Genomic DNA, 17560 nt, shown 5'->3' with positions numbered 1-17560 from the left:
TCTCAAGGAACCAGGTCTACCCTGCAAGCAAATAAAACGTAACATGGTTAAGGTACCACAGGGGAAGAGACCTGCAATGCCAGTCATCAAGGACAAAGACAGCTTCTTTCTTTATAAGTGACATTCCTGAGCAATAAATGCAGTATTCAGCGCAGGGAAGGCCATCTGTCTAGAGTGGTACATGGTAGCATCAATAAAGATGCGTTTTATGACCAATCCTGTGAAGTTCTCCCAAGAGCGGCTTTAATATTGTGCAATACAACATCTTTCATGTTTAGGACAGAGAATAATTTATATATTCAAAGTTCCTGTGGCAATTAAGCACTAGCATTTCTAAATCTTTTCTTTCAAGTTGCCTCTTCTCCCCCAAGGCTAACTGCTTTATTTCAAGCATTCCCTACTATACCAAAGGACAGCCATGATTTCATAATTAAATAATGCAGCCACATATATATACACAGCATTTTTTAATTATCAAAACAAATTATCTGAAGCCTCACAATGGCCTTCAAAACATACATCAATCTCCTCTTGAAATGTGATTTTCTAAGCAACTGCCCACACTTATCCTTTGCACAAGGCTGCAAAACTGACAAGCAACACTTAAAAATAAATTTACCACTACTTAGACTTTGATTTGACCAACCAGCTTTCACATTTAAAACCAAGAAACCCTTCTAATAAGCTCAGCTTGCTAACTGCAGCTTTCCCTTCAAGGCATAAAAAAAAGAGATCTACCAGCAGGCTACCAGCTCAAAGTCATTGTATTAGGCAATATATTTTTTGCTATATTAATATCTGTAAATTTAACCTAGCTCACGTTCATTATAAGAAAGTCAAACATTTAATGTATTTCAGCTTTGACACCCCTGTCATTGCTGTTGGCTTTCGTGTTACTATCCCCAGGAACCTTTTCAAGGACTGGTATTTGAAAAGAGCGTTTTACTCCAGGAGAACCTGAATTTCATTAAGATCATTCAATTTAGGATCAGGAATACATTCTCAAAGAATCTGAAATATATTTTTGCAGGCCTGAACTCTATTCCCCCAATGAAATCACAGTCTTTCAAAAAAACCCAACTAAAAGCAAAGGATCACCCCCTTAAAATTAGTCATGCATTCATCTATCCAGTGCCTTTAAACCAATTAATTTTAATTCAGAATTCATTTAAATAGTGACAGTGGATTGGCAAGCTGATGCAAGGCTAATAACAGAAAAGAGACTCTAACATTCACAAGTACGTTAAATTGTTTCTTACTGATTCAACATGCACATAACAGCTGACAGAACAAGCCACGGATACTTCTAAAAACAGCAGTCCATTAAAATAATCTGAATCTTACACAGTTCAGTGACAGACAAATCTAAAAATATCATCATTAAAATCCCAAACATTCAGGAGGCTTGTGTGTGCTTTTCACTTTTTAAATATATTCCTATGGGATAATATCTGTGAGGATCTCTGCTTTTAGTTAGGGAGAAAAGGTTGCATAAAAATCTTGGACTCTTAAATACCCATGTATTCAAGGTGATGGGTATTTAAGCCAATGGAAGCGATGCCCGCGCGCACACACAGACTGCTTTTTCTTTGGTTTCTTCAGAGACAATCAGATTTAAAAAAAACCAAAGTATTTCAAGTGTGAAAAGATTACAAGTCCTCATTAAATTGTTAGAACAGTCAAATGTGAAAACACATTTTCTTGCTCTTACCTGCTACCATCAGAAGCCAAATGAACCAAAACCCAGCAGCAGTCTAGTTATCTCCTCCAATTGCCAGTTCACTCAGCTACTTCCACCTGACAGCTGGAAGGACTGTGTGGTTCTTTTGTTCATATATTTGCTCATTTTTGGCTTCTATATCCATAAAACAAGTCCTTTTAATGAGTAAGTTAAATCAGTCATCATCTGTGCTTTTATTTTCTTCATGCCCTGCCCTGCTTTGACAACAAAGACTAAAGAACTTGTGCAGGGCCCCATTTATGTCAAGAGGACATAACTGAGGTTTCAGTGTTGTTACCGTGTCCTAGCAAAATCAGTGCTCGCTCATCTGTTTACAGCAGCTTGCTCACTTGTATCACAGCTTTACAGTATTTAATTTTGAATAATAAATTTCCTCCCCTGTCCCCATGACATAACAAGATAGAACTCACGTTTTAGCCACTTTGATATTAGGACAGCTTCTTTGCAAGCATAAATTGAAATTATCCTGATTTAAACAATACAGACATATACCTGAACCGTCTGATTTCATATAAATTATACTGAAGGCTTTGAGAGCAATTAGTATTTGATCATTTTTTTACTCAGTTTCCTTTTTCTATTGGAATGGGACTTTAATTTGTACATTGTATGAATAGTGGGTATATTAAAAACTGTTACACTGTTAATCTTTAAACACTTCAGTTGCTGCATCTTCTTCCCTCACCGCCTCCCATAACTTATATCTGCCCCAGCATCCATCTTCTTCTAAGCCATTGTGTGCACTGATTAATCCAAAAGATCCACTTCTAGTATTTTGACTAGAACATCTTGGGTAAGAATGCTATGAAAAGTATACTTCACAATTATTTCTGTAAATATTTTCCCACCCTTAGAGTGCTTCACTGAATATTATTAATAAAACACAGAATATACTCTTCAGAAATGTAACAGCATCAAGACTGCTAGGAGCCATATGGCATTCTTTAATGTTTTGATCACTAGTTTGTTTAAGAGTCAGGTTTTTGAAAGTGATTTTATTTAGTAATGTTTTAAATTCTAAAAATAAGTGACTAGAAATGAGAAAACCAACAAAGTGGTATTGTTACTGAAAAAATACACCAAAAACCTTAATAATCTACAGGGTTTTCCTTCTACTGACAAAAAAACCCAACCACAAAACATGCCAGTCAGGGCTTGAGTGTGCAGCAATTCAAACAGATGGAAAACCGACATAACTGTAAGTGAGAAGAGACTAGTTATCTACTGGCTATTTTAACCACAGCCTTCAAACACTGTATCTTCACTGTGCAAAACCTTTTCCTGGCACAAGGCAGCAGGAGGATAGAAGACAGCCCTACTGGCAAGCTTAAGACAAAGAACAGAGAATAGGAATGAGGAAGAAAGGTTTGGTGTGAAGTTAAAATTTAAGTTGTGTGAGGCAGAATGGAGGACCAAACTTTGGTAGGGGCTTGCTGAGTATCACCTCCGCAGCCAGGGCAAGGGAGACCAGAGAGGTTCCAGAGTGGTAACGTCACTCTGAAAACCAGGAGTAACACTTTTGAAGCTATCTTCCCTATACTGAGGTGAGCTGGCACAGACACAGACAACAAAGCCCTAACACACAAACTGGAAGCTTCTGCTGAGATCCTGAGAAAGCCCCGCAAAAGGAAAGGGAAGAGGCGTAGCAAGTGGGCAGCGCAGCAGATCCGTGTCACGAGAAAGCACCTTCGTCCTCTGGCAGACAAACAAGCTTTTGTCTTCCCACAGGTTTATGTTTCCCAACCAGAACAGAACTCAGAGTAGGGAACAGAGGCTTTGTTCCCTCACCATCCCGTCACCCCTGACATGGCTGCAACAGACAAAGACTCCATTACAATCTGAGCTGCCCCCCCAAGCCATGATGCTATCGTAGACACCCAGGAGCACCAGTCCCTTGCTCACAGCTGCACAGGAAGCTTGCGGCCAACCCGGCTTTCTCAGATTGGGGATTGCTCTGCAAGATCGCTCATGCTCTAAGGCTGTTTATCCACAACTGCATGTGCTTATTTTTTGTAGGTATAAAGAATATACTTGCTAACCACAAGACTAGTCGTTCTTCAAGCTTTGTGCAGATTTTAAGGTATGTACTAGTGTCTCTAAGTTTCCTGATGCAGATTGCTGCTGCCTGGCTTACAGCTATTCCTCCAGCGATTCTAAGTCAACTTTCAAACCTTTACAGCTATGTATGACGTGCCTTCTACCCAGTCACCTTCTGCAAACAGCTACAGCAACTTTCCTGCAGAATTGTACCTTTGAGAAACTATTGGAGGAACAGAGGAAAACCCATTTGTTCCCAGGAGTTCAGTGGTGACAATGCAATGATCGTTTTAAGGACTGTAACGAGGCTTTTTGGCAAGCAGGTAGAAAGAGGCAGATATGGGTATTCTACATTTAGTTAAGTATCTTCTTGGCATTCTTGTCTTTTTTATTTCTTAAATCGATCCTCACTTAGCCTGGCTCTCCTGATAATTAAGAGGATTTCAAGATCAGAAAGGATAAAAAGGTAATCTATTCAAGACAACCTGACATTAGAAGATATGCTGTATAAAACAACAGAAAATTATATAGTATACTAAAACCCCAGCTCTCCTCTTAGAGTCACTCTTCCCAAAACCTTGGAAAAAAACCCAAACAAACCCCCAAAACCTCCTCTGCACTATGTCTCAGGGGAAAAAAAAAAAAAGAAAAAAGAACCAATCAACAGATCAGACTGGGATGGCAAATCCCTAAGCCTCTTAGGGAAACTACCAGGGCACTTAGAGCACAAGGCATTAAAACTTCACTTGCAGACCAACCACCAGAATATTAGATTTGGGGTGAAGGAACGCTGCCATTTTTAAATGAAACTTAATTCAGCATAAATATTCCATTCACTAGGCTTTGAGAATTAACGTACAATTAAGACTGACAAAGCAGAGCCTACAACTCAGAGTTTGGATGTAGAGTGAATGTAAAAAAAGCCACCAACCAAAAAACCCCACAGGACAGAAGACAGTACAAATGCTCAAGAGTAGCTTTGCCCCTTTAATACCTAGCAAAAACACTGCTGAAGATTTGTATCTATACAGTCATAAGCCAAGAGTAGAATTTCAAAACAGGAATCCTTCATTCACCTCTCAAGACATATGCAGCTCCAAGAACGGAGCAGACCAGCTCACTGTTTGTAGAGTGGTTAAATCAAGCCAACATGGCATCACAGCTTATTTCACCCCTTTCAGACCAGCAAACTGACTTTGCACCAGACACATGAAACTCCCCATGAAGTTTTTGTGCGGCCATTTAAAAATCTGCTAACAGAAAACATGTTTCTTGAATAAACCTTTAAGTCACTAATTATTGTTTGATTCAGAACAGGTCTGTGCTAGAGAAGCAGACTTAAAAACCAGGCATGTTCCAAAGAAAGTTCACCTCACCCATCCCCTGGCTGGCAAAACTGCCATGATGAGCACACCCATCCTACTGCTCACACACCACCTGCTCCTCAGCCCCTTTCTCGCACTGACATAAACTGTACAACCTTTGGATCAAAGAGGTTCTGCTACAGTATCTGTGCAGCACCTCTCAGAGTCAAGCCCTGCACCCAGCAGCCTGCAAGGCATGGCTGCAATAAACATGAATAATAGACCATGCTTTCCATTTCCAAGCAAGTTTCACCCCTAAGGAACAGCCTGGTGCTGTCTTGGTCCCTGCCAAGGAGGAGAATGTTATGCAAACAACTTACATCATGACAGAGGTGTGCACAGACTTCATTTACTTTTGCATCGCATTTCCAAACCTATCCCAGGCAGGCCAACCTCCATGCAGTGCCCTCAAAGGGGCTGTCCCCTGTCAAGCCAGGCAGACCAACTCGGGGCAGGCTGACCTACCTGCCCACATGACCAACCCCCTGCTCTCTCAAGGCTCCAGCATGGGGGCCTTAGAATTTATACGATCAGGAATAAATCACATTTCTTGATTAAGTCAGCACTGGGAAATGTATTTGTTTCAAGTCTGAAGCAAGACATGAGGCACTGTAACATTAACAACCATTACCAGGGCTTCTATAAACTACTTCATTCTAAATCACCTAACTCTTAAAACTGCTCTGTTTTGTGGTGTTTCCCATGCACGCACTTAGCATGTTGGTCTATAGGCTTTTCTGTTTCATTCAATACACATACAAAACCCCACAAACTTTGATACATTTAGCCAATTAGATTGACAGACTACAGTATGGAGTATGGCAAGATCAGGTTTATAAGAGGTTTAATTCACTTTATAATAGGTCTGAAGGTGCTAAGTTGATAAAATAGTGCTAGTATTAACATTAAAGACAACAAGAACACTATCAGATCCTCATCTGCTAAGGAAAAAATTTTACAGTTACATCTTAGGACTGCTTTCCAATCAAGCTTTAATGTATGCAACTTCAGATGTCCTAGTAGACTCCAATTTCTGAACCAGCTTTTAATTTACCAACCACATATCCATAGTGCCTAGGTTTACACTTCAGTAAGGATGGCAAATAACAAGCATGTTGTCAACTAGGGACCAAGCAAGTTCCCTGAGTCAGAGTGGCAGCACCCGGCAGGCACAGCCTCCTCTGGCACTGGGGAGGGACACGGGCCCCTGGCTGCACCCTGGGACCAGGCAGGGGCTGGAGCAATGCCCTGTCTCAAGCCAGGTGACACTCAGCCTCGGGACAGCAGCTGGATCTCACCAGCAGTTCACTCTCCTGCACTGCAGTGTAAACTCAAGCCCGTTGTGCTGTGGCTGGAGATTAAGATGAATTTTAGGTTGTGTTTAGGTTGTGCCCTGGCACTAATTACATCAGCTTCCTCCAATCATCAGCTCTTGCTCTTATTCTCTCACTCCATCTGCTTGAATTTTTTTATTTGATTTTATTTTTATAAAACCTGCTTAGGATTTTCACTGGGTTTATCACAGCCCCAGCCTTCAGAAGAGGACTGTTTTGTTTTTTCCCTGTTTCCCAGTAGGTCTTCAGAAAATACAAACAGTACAGTAAATGTTGGTTTTGTCCACTATTTATATCCAGAGAAACAAACCAACTAAGCAAGCTAGAAAACCAGCATTTTATGATCTTTTTCCTTTACTGAATACTGTGGGCATGTATGTAGTATGTATCTTAGAAACATACTAATGTTTTGGGTGAGTTTTTACTGAAATACTTCAGTGTCAATATTCAGATAGCCACTCTGCCTTAAACTCCACTTTTACTGCTCTTCAACACAGGGTTTTTCGTTAACACATTTGAAGAGTCTGCTGTTAAAACTTCAGTGCTGCTGACCAAACATGGGGTTTAAACTCCATCTAACATGATAGAACAGGCACAGGCAACACCTATGGTACCTCCAGCACCAATTTCTTAAATAACTATTCCTATGCTAGTTGTAATAAACAGAGGAGCTTACTAAAAATCATCCCATTCTACGGGTTTGAGGGCTCAGAAACCGAGCGACAGCCACACGTCACACCACACCTGGGTCTGGCAGCAGGGACAAGCTGGGGATGCCTGTGCGGGAATTCCCATGGGACAGGGCCAGCCAGCAGCCATCTACGGGCATCCCATCACCATCAGGGGTGGTGACACGGGAGGGTACGAGGAGTTTGGCGTTGGATGGCTGGGTCTCACGGGCAGTGGTTACACCTCAGACAGAGCGCTGCTTCTGGAGACAAGGGCCGGCATCCTAACGGGGTCATCACTCAGCCACAACTAACTCCAGTGGACCTCAGCCACAGCGACGCGAGCGCAAAGGCGACCACCCGGCTCAGCTGAGGAGCAGCTGATCGGCCCCGGCAGGAAACGCGTCCGAGGGAAAAGCGGCGCAGAGCTGCGGTTAAGCAGGGAAGGAAAAGGCTGAGGCAAGGGCCCAACGGCAGCATCCTGGGCAGCTGCGGGTACAAGGCCCGTCGCCGCCAGCGGGGAAAGAGCCGGAGCCGGGTCAGAGATCCGGAGCGGGAGGAAACGGCCTCACCGGCCCGCCGGCTGCCCGGCTCCCACAGGCAGCCGCGAAGTGCGCCACAGCCGGCCCGCTGGTCGCCTCGCCCGCCGGCAGCCCCGCGCCGCGGCCCGCAGCGACCCCCGGGTCGGTACCCGCCGGCCCGCGGCCGGGCCCGCCCGCTGCCGGCTCCCCGCGGAGCGCGGGCAGGGGAGGCGGCGGCACCCCGCCGGGGCGGCATGCCGCGGGCCTTGCTGCCGGCCCGGCCCCCCGCGCGTCGCGGGGCCACGCTGACTCACCTCGCCCGGGGGCGGCTCCGGGGGGGCGCTCAACCGGGAGCATCGCAGCCCCCTCCCGCCGCCGCCGCCGCCTCCTGCCGCCGCGGCTGCTGCGGGCGGCGGCTCCGCGCACCCTCGCCCGCCCCCCCCCGGCCGGGCCGCGCCGCGCCGCCGCCGCGCAGGGGCGCTACGGGGAGGGACTGAGCCACCCCCCGCCGCGGGGGGGGGGACGGGACGGAGCCGCGCACCCGCCCGACCGGCGCCGCCTCCGCGCCCCCCTGGGCGCCCCGGTCAGTCGCAGACCAGCCGGCTACCGGAGGGCTGACGGTGTCTGCCGGCAGGGAGAGCGAGCTCTCTTAGAGGCTGCTCTGTTGAGGCTGCGGATGGCAGATCCCGAGCTACGGGATGGGCGTTTGGTTTAAAAACAGTGTTTGGGGAGCGCTCCTGGGCCCCAAGCAGCCAAACAACACAGCTCTCATAGCGCTTCCTGCTCCTCTGAAGCACCAGGCACGTATTACAGCACAAGGAATTCAATTACTACCCCACCGCCTTCGGCAGCCACTGGCATCATCCCGTCAGTAACATTGTTGCTAGAACTAGATACAGATAAAATTCTGTAAATGCTTAAAAAACATAAACTCCCACCCCCGTGCAGTAATTACTGAGGCAGAAAAGCCCAGGCAGGGAGGATAACTGCCCCAGCGACAGCTGAGTCGTGTTGCACTATCAGAAGGTCAGAGGTGTTGAGCTAAAGGAGAGGGATAATCAAGACAGAAAGCGAAAGGCCAGCCTGAGATTTGGGGTGTTTATCAGACCTGAACTGAAGTTGTTTGAGGATTAAGTTCAAGTGCTGGTGTTCTGTACACAGAGCTCAGGCTGGGCCATAAGCCAAGCTGAGTCAATAAAGCAATCAGATTCCCCATTTCTCCCCAGGACAGTGACCAGACTGCTGGCAATGCTAACTGGGGAAAATGCATTACTCCTGGTATCATCTTCTTTGTACCCCCCTTTGCTGAAGGAGGATCCCCCATTCCTCAAGGAAAAAAAAAAAAAAAAAACATTATTTTGCCTGAAGGACAAAATTGAGAGAAAACTATAGGTTTGTGTAAGTGAGGCCGCCAAAGAGGAACAATGGCACCACAGGCATTTGACCCATTTAGTGTGAGTGCTCACCAAAGTGAAAGGTACACCAGTCCCTATGAAGGCACTGCTCTCTCTCAAGGTCATTCCCCCACCACAAATGGACCGATGGGGGTGTGATCTTTGTATGGGGTAACATTCAGGACACCATCCAATTAAAAGCTCTCCGACCCCGACAATAAATGCCTCTCCTGAAGAACATAGGAAATAAAAGCTGAATTTTGGAGGAAGATGACCTGGGGCAGGAGAAGGCTTGTTTACCTTCCATCTCTGGAAGGATTTTTCAAGACTCTTAATCTTTGAAAAATGCTGCCACAGTTAATTAACCACCAAGAAAAACCATGTCTGAGGAAACCAAGAGCACAGGTCTCCCATAATTTTGCAGAACTCCGAGACAGAGAACTCTTGGCTCATACAGTGGGGTTTTTATTACAAAGTATTACTGCAATAAACCAGATACCAACTCCAACTGAAATTATTTAACCTTGATAGAGACCTTTCAGCAAGTTACTAAAAATGCTTTTAGGAAGAACGAGTATTTCAAATAATTCCCAGTCATTGTTTGTGAACTGAAAAGGGAAAGCTGATCTTTGTAGTCACCAACTACATTTACTGGAGTCTTTCCCTAAGCTCTGATAACATTGCAAACACAGGGACCCACACATACCTGATAAGAAGGTGACCTCTTTCTGCAGCTTTGCTTGTATTACTGTTTCTTGAAGCTGTGTCTTTGAGGACTTACACCCTGATCACCCCACTTCATTCCACTGCATTTCTGAAGTGCCAGGGATATTTCCTAAAAAAAAAAAAAAAAAAAAAAAATTAAAAATGATGTCTCAATGGAAGAAAAAAAATGCATAACATTTCTATGCAGACTGTTGCATCACCACATACATGAGCAAGAAATTACAGCTGATGACCAGAATGTTGGATGTGACCAATGCAGTCATTTATAACATTTTCTTCATATATATAAACATCTAAACAATATCACCACTATTTTTTAATCTAATTGAAAAGCACAGTCTGGTACTGAGCTTGGCCATGTGGTCTGACACAGCCTGACACGCTACTCCAGCGTGAGCAGAACTGAACATAATAGGGCTCTGCACGGGCGTTTCTTTCAGTGAGGCTCCATGCAAAGATCTGGATTACAGCCTGTTAGAAATTATTACACTTGTTCAGAGAGTTCTTCCTCTGTTCTTTCAGCTGTGAAAATGAGGACTTTCAAAAATGGAGGAACTGCTGCACTGCACGCAAACCGTCCTAATGCATTTTTATCTCAAAGGGCTATATATTTCTAGTCAAGGCAGTGCTCAAAAAGGCAACACAGTTGTAAGCTACTTAAAGTACTGTGTTTTCTACTAAAACAGTTACCAGCATAAAACATTACAGAAAATAAAGCTGAGTCAGGTGTAAAATCCATTGAAATTAATGGAAAGATATTTTTTCACCAAATATGTCTGGATCGAGCTCTGAATCACAATAAAATGTGATATATGGAGAAACTATCAAACAACAATCTTTTCCTTTTAGCTAATATATAGAGCAACACTAACAAATATGTACCTGACTACATGTCATTAGAATATTTGGAAATATTACTTTAAAAAAAAAAATGTAATTCATACACATGCATGCCATATAGTAAACTCTGTACTATAAACCCACACCTGGGTTAAACTTATCTGGAAAATGGAATGAAAAATTTCTGTGGGTTTTGGTTAAATGCATATATTACTTTATAAAGATTTCAATTTATGTGCTCTATACCACTTTATGATATATAATGGTGAGAATGCTTGCCAAAAATAGTTACAAATGCCTCACTGCCTAAAAAACAAACACACAAAAAAACTTCAACATCTAAAAAAAGCTCCAAAAAACCTGATAAAATAAAGCAGTTATTTTTAAAAGTAAAATAAACAAAGCTATTTACAAATACCTGTTAGGGAACTGCACATCGCTAACTGTAGCAGATTTTGCTTGAAAAGGACTCAGCGGTGTCAGCTGACTCAGTGACTTGTTCCTTAGGTTAGAGGAAAAATAAAGCAGATATAGCACAACACACAAAACTTTCATGGAAAAATATCTTGTATGTTTTATGTATTATATCTGTATCCCGTGCTTCTGGTACTTTCCAGCAATGGCATAGGTAATGTATGTCAGCTCCATCTTATGGAAACAGTTCCTAGGAGTGTGTTAATGTCTAGAAAAACTTCTTGGTTTCTTTGATAAGCTCAAACTGTATTTTGAAAGCAAGAATTTCCAGTTGACCCAAAATATTCTGTTGTCCTTTAGCAGCTTTTAACTCTGAGCCAACAAAAAAAGAAAGAAAAAAAGAAACAAATTTACATCAGTCAGATTAGAAAGATAAACCAAGAGATCTGTGCTGCTAGGACTTGCCCTAGAGTACACTGAAGGCAAGAGAAAAGCTTTCATTTCCATCAGACCTTTAATACATTTTGCATAACATGAACAAAACTACTTTTGTTAGTCAGTCCTTTGCTAGGAGAGGCACTCCATTAAGGCAACTATGACGTTAATCTCTTCTTCTAAGAGTTTGTACATATCCCAGTATAAATCTGGGCAGAAGTCAAGTAATTCTGAGGAACAAAGTAACTTTCCCCCAGTGTTTCAAAGGTGAAAAGCGACTGTATTACCAGTAAGAGAAAAATCCCAACAGAGGAACTGAGAAACAGTCACCCAGTGACTCAGCAAAGCATCCTAAGCTGCAAGCAATGTTAATGGTAACCAATGACAAAATATTCACAGCTGGTAAGACAACTACCACCACTGCAGCGGTCGGTCTGGTTTGGCAGGGAAACAGAGGATTCTCTTCCTCTGATTTTTAACCTAACACATTTATAAGTATTGCATTCGTTAGCAAAGAGAAAGCAAAGCAATGTGCAAAAGCAAATACTAATTACAGAAACCGTGTCTTACTGTGACTTATGTTTACTCTGTGTGTATTTACGTACTTTTTCCTATGGGATAGACCTTTCTTTCCTGTCAAAATTAGATTTGTGTTTGCACGGTACCTGCTTATACATTACTCAGCCTTTCCTCAGCCCAAGAACCTCTGTACCCACAGGCAGGTATCAACTCTGATGTGCGAGGACAGTCTCACAAATACAATTTCCTACAAGGCTGCATGACCATCAGTGGCTGCTGAAGGAAAGGCAGGAGCGTGCCCTTGCAGGACAGCCCTCAGCACCGACTTCACAGCAGGCTCCTTGGCCAGTGAATCACTGCTGGTGTCTGAGCAGCAGTTACCTTACTGGTGAACAACAGGCTCAGAGAAGGGAATCGAGGAGGGAACGGGATGAAAGGCAGAAGGGACAGCTGAGGTTTTTAAAGCAGTAGAGACAAGGGAACAGATTATAAAAGCACAATACACAAACCCATAGGGAATCAACCTTCTTCATTTTTGCTGTCCACAGAGCAAATTGTTTACGTTGGGCTGCTGCTAACATTGACACCCTGCTGACTCTGTAGTCCAGGCAGGAACTAGAGACAATGTATGCAACTTAGCCACTGAACCTGCGAAGAATTCTGCATGGGCCTGTCTTCACAGGGTCGGGGAAGCTTAACTGGCCAGAGCTTTGAGATGGATCTACTTGGACCTTCTCTTATAGTGGGATCCTGGGACAGAGAAGACCAAACTTCTAAAATTGTCTCCACATGCACACGTTTTATTCTAAATAAATGTAGAAATGTTAAAATCAAAATGTAAACTGCCTAGGGTGAATAGCTAAGTAATTTAACTACAATAGTTAAAAATAGGATGTATACTCCCACCTCCCCTGCCCACTGTGTCCTTGCAGGATAGGTCTCTTCCATCCACACTTGGCTTCAGTAACATAAATGCATGCCTTCTATGCTGTATTCAGAGCATACTAAAACACTACTAAGCCTAACGTTTTAATAACTGCAGATGTATGACCAAGGGACAGCAAACTGACCAGTTGTCCCTGATCCCTAGGAAGTTCCTTCTATCCATTCTGACAGAAGAGGGTTGAGCAAATACTGGCATTCAAGCAAGAAATACTTTTCTAGCATTGTCCTTTACATCTGAAAAAAAATCCCCCAAAACCCCCAAAAGGATATAGGGTCAGATATACCTGTTTTCCTAATTACTAGTCAATGACTCAAGGTCAATGGGAACTTAAGTTCTTGGTTTCTGAGAATAGCTTCTAAAGGAAATACAACACCCTTGCACAGCAAAATATTCCCTGACCAAAACTGATTTTAGTTGAGGTTCGGTATTCTACATGTTGAAATACTATTCAAGAAAATTACTTCTGATTTTACACAGCATTATCTATTCTTGTCTGTTACTCTGAGGACTAGCTCTAACCATTTATATGGCTAGAAAAATGCTGATGGCTCAAAGCAGTTTTTAACTGAATTGGGTTTTTTTTAAATCACATAAAAGCACAGTCGTATGATCTTATCTCCCTGATTAAATTCAGGTCATCTATGATGTAGCTTTGTAAACTTAAACCAAAACTAAGGCAGGCATTTTTACTCAGTATATGTGAAAGTGATTTTTGATGAAAACATCTTGTTGAGGCAAGCAGTGAAACAATCTTTTGGACCGAAGAACACATTGTACGAAATTCAGGTTAAGGCTAACAGCTGACCTCAGAGGCCTCACATGTGTCTCAAGATCTCAATTTGGCTCCTTGCAAACAGATGCAGTAAATGTAATTTCTCATAGAGAAGGGGGTCACACCATTAGCTGAGCCACCTAACCTCTTTCTCCGAAAGCCGACTGATCTTTTATTATTTCATATTTCATATTTCATCTCGGGACCTCCAGCATAACTGATCGGTTAATCGGTCTTATTTTCTTAGTTAATATGACAACATCCAAATAGCACTGGTAGTTGAATTCAGTTACAAGGTGAATTTCAAAGTTCTCCCCTCCCCAAAGTGTGAAAACAACAAGCAATGTACAGACGCCCTTTTGAAATTCTTGAGATTGCGTTCCTCACTACAAAGAGCAAAGAACCTTGGTATTTAAGTGTCAGTAGGAGGATTGCCATAAGATTTCAGTTACAGTGAGTAACAAATAAGAAGCACTCATCTATTTAAAATGTGCTTAGGACAGGTAAACTACGTGGTCAGTTCATGACACAGAACAGTAATACCATCTTTAATATTCTCTGATGATATTAGAGAATAAAATAGTGTTACCATTTTTGTGTTCAGATTTCAAGCTGGATAGTAAAATTGTTAGTAACATATAAGAAATCTTTTAGAAGTTTTCTTTTTAGGGCTATGAGTGCAATGTGACCTAAAGACTTCACATAATGGTACACGAAATACTGTGCACAGCTATTTGCCTGTTTCCTACAATTTCCTGATAATCAGAATATATTTAAGATAGGACTTAACATAACCGTAGTATTCGCAGTGGAAAGCTTCAGAACATCTGTTTATTTCAGAGTCTGAAGTTGAAGATAAAAATAAGACAAACAGCATCTTAGAAGATATTAATAGTTCCATACTTTCCAAGCTCATTAATAAATTCATTGGATTCCTCCCCAGCAATGTTTCTTTTCCAAACCTGGAAACTAAATTGTTGACAGTGAAAAACAACAACATATGTTTAGTGTCCAACAGAACGTTAATTTAGGTTTGAAGAACCTGATTCTGCAGTGTGTACTGGCCTAAATGTCTATTAAAACCAATGACAGTGGGGACACACTTCAAGCAAAGACCCGGTCCTGCTTTTGTGGTAGGACACTGTATTGGGCAAGGACTGAGAATGCATAGCTTATGTCAAGCTGGTTGCCAGCCTATAGCTACCATGAAACCCAGCCTGGTTTCAGGACAGAGCTTCTCTTCAAAACAAAAACACATCATAGAGAAAGCTTGTCCCTTCCATTTAATGTCTTATTTTACCCAAAGTCACCAAAACATCTCTCTCAGTCGCTCTAACACATTTAGATAGAAGAAAATGGACACTTCACTAAAGGCACTTTGGAGGCAGAGTGGAAAAAAGTAGCAAACTTGATGACTGCTCCCCATTCAGAGGGCACAAGTACTGCCAGAAAAATGATGGTCTGAAAGTTATACGTTCTGATTTATACTGGCTATAAGTGGGTAAGCCTATAGAGTAGCCTGGTTTATTGATTAAGAAAAGGCAAAGGATAAAAGCAAAACCCCACAGCAAAGCACTGTCCCCCAAACTCCTAACATTTTTAGATACATTCTGTTGTGTTCAATTTAGAATACTTTTTGTTCATTGTTGTAGACTAAAATATCCTTGTATATAACTATCTAGTTGTTAAAATAGAATTGCAGACTCTGGAAACTAAAGTTACTTTTATGTTACTTAAGATTAGTTTGGGATACAGTCCTACAGAATTCCTAGGAATGTAGTTTCAGTTGATGGTGACATATAGCAGGGGGCCTTAATGAAACTGGACTTACAGGGCAGAATAATTACAGCAAGAGTCTGAGTCAGCCAGCTTTTCTTTTAGAAAGTAGAACACCCAATCATTACTTTAAAATAAAGACGTGAAAAGACACAGCACTGTTCCATATTCTGTGATTACTTTTAAAATTTTTTCTTTGGTTGCCCATGTCTTAAGGGTAGATACACATTTAGTAATCTCTTCATGTTTTAACTTCACAGTAAGGAATGGCAAGGTGCCTTCTACTCGCATCGCTGAGCTGTGAACTCCCAGAGACAATGCTGGACGTCACTCTCTGCTTGGCAGCATGACCAAAAGCACCACCTGATTCCACCTGGCTGTCCCCCACTGCTGCACAAGGAGCATGGGTTCCTCTGCTGTAGGTTAATAAAGCGTTTCAAACTGGGTATTTCCACTGTCAGAGACATCCAAAATCTCAATCCACACCTAAATTTTTCAGCTAGCCTTTTACAATATTTCCATTCCTTTTGTCTCTTGCAGATTGGGATCTATTTATAACAGCTCAGCTATTTCTAAACCTCAAGCAGCAAGCAGACAGAAAATTGATGCGTCACTGCAGGGATATGCCTTTGAAACAGTGGGGTGGGAAAAGAAAAAAAAACACACAGGAGTGACAAAAGCAGAAAAATAATCCTTGTCTATGTAACAGTATCAATACTTCTTACCTTTTTTCATATGTCATTCACACGACTTCCTAAATCAGCACACCAGCTATGAATTCTAAGTACCTATGCTTTTTAAAGTCATTTACTAATCCCTTTTCTTCTTTCCCCTCTCTTATCCCTGTTCTATTAATAGTTGAGAAAAGGTCTGTTGCCTGCAGGGTTAGACTATTTTATCTGCTTTTAGGATGTACAACCTAGCTCCCTGAGGATTCCTTATACTGCTACAGTGTGACGTTAACTGTTTATTACCAGAAAGTTCAAAACCGTTAACGTACTTAAGAGGGGAAAAAGAAAAAAGATTGTAAGTGCAAAGCCAATTGCAAAGTAAGGAAGAATTCTATTTTAGCATAATATATGGATTTTTTTCACATGGAGAAAAATTCAGACCTGGATCCCATATGAATTATAGGAAAAAAAGCAGTATGGTCTCCTCATTTCAAAAAGAATATATTAGAGTTGGAAAAGGTTCAAAGAAGGATGCTCAAAAGGTTGGAATGACTTCTCTGCCTGGAACAACTGAGAAGCCTAGTATTCACCAGTCAGCAAAAGAGGCAATTTAACAGGGATATAGCACATTTACAAAGTCAGGAACTGCTAAAAGCAGTTCTTCTCATTCATGGATTAGGGCACATCAAATGAAGCCAGTAGGAGACATGTCCAAAGCTTGCAAAGATACTGTGGATGCTAAAAGTCTGTTGAGTTCTGGGGGAGGCTGGACAAATTGATGAAAAAGAAAGTCCCAGATTACTAGGCAGAAAAAAACCCAAATGTCACCACATCCAACTATGCAACTCAGGCGTCCCCTGAGCTGTAAAAGTGTGAGCTATGTTTGCCCTCTTCTTACCTTTCCCTAGGCAGCCTCCACTCAGGGTTGGTTTTGGGAGATGATGTCCTGGGCTAGACAGTCCATCAGTCTGACTCACAATGGTTGTTTTTATGTCTTTTTCATTTCTAAGAGCTGAAATCTTCTGGGGGACAATTCAGAGAAATTAGAATAACAATAAATCAATAATTCTCAAACATTTTGTACCAGAGTTTATTGTCCCTTCAGTTTTTCAAAATATCATGCATTCCTATAATTAAGTGTTTTAAGTAAGCTCTAGATCTGGTTTAGCAGATCACCTTGAGGCCACTGAGGGTTTCATGGACCCTCAAGTTCCCTAGGCTACCATGTAAGAACTGCTATTAACCCTCACGCTTTGCCTTAAACAACAGCTCACAGATGTACTGATTTAGGAAGGCCTTTTTTCCTATTCTGCAGAGCCATTCTAACATACTTCAAATAATAACCTTTCCTCTTAGTGCAGGTCCATCAGCACATGCATCTCAGAAGGAGACATCAGTCATA

At 42.1% G+C, this 17560-nt stretch overlaps 1 long non-coding RNA gene across 1 annotated transcript; it reads right to left on the bottom strand.

Annotated features, from left to right (window-relative positions):
• Positions 1-3: 3 nt before the first annotated feature.
• On the bottom strand, positions 4-11130 carry LOC311192570. The gene is made up of 3 exons (XR_014617346.1): positions 11044-11130; positions 9766-9894; positions 4-21 (listed from the first exon to the last, which is right to left on the bottom strand). It is a non-coding gene; the product is annotated as an uncharacterized lncRNA (long non-coding RNA).
• Positions 11131-17560: the final 6430 nt, after the last annotated feature.

Source organism: Gallinula chloropus, assembly GCF_964237585.1.
Source record: "Gallinula chloropus genome assembly, chromosome: 5".
NCBI lineage: Eukaryota > Metazoa > Chordata > Aves > Gruiformes > Rallidae > Gallinula > Gallinula chloropus.
Note: the sequence above shows the minus strand (reverse complement) of the source record. Positions and strands in the feature narration are given on the sequence as shown.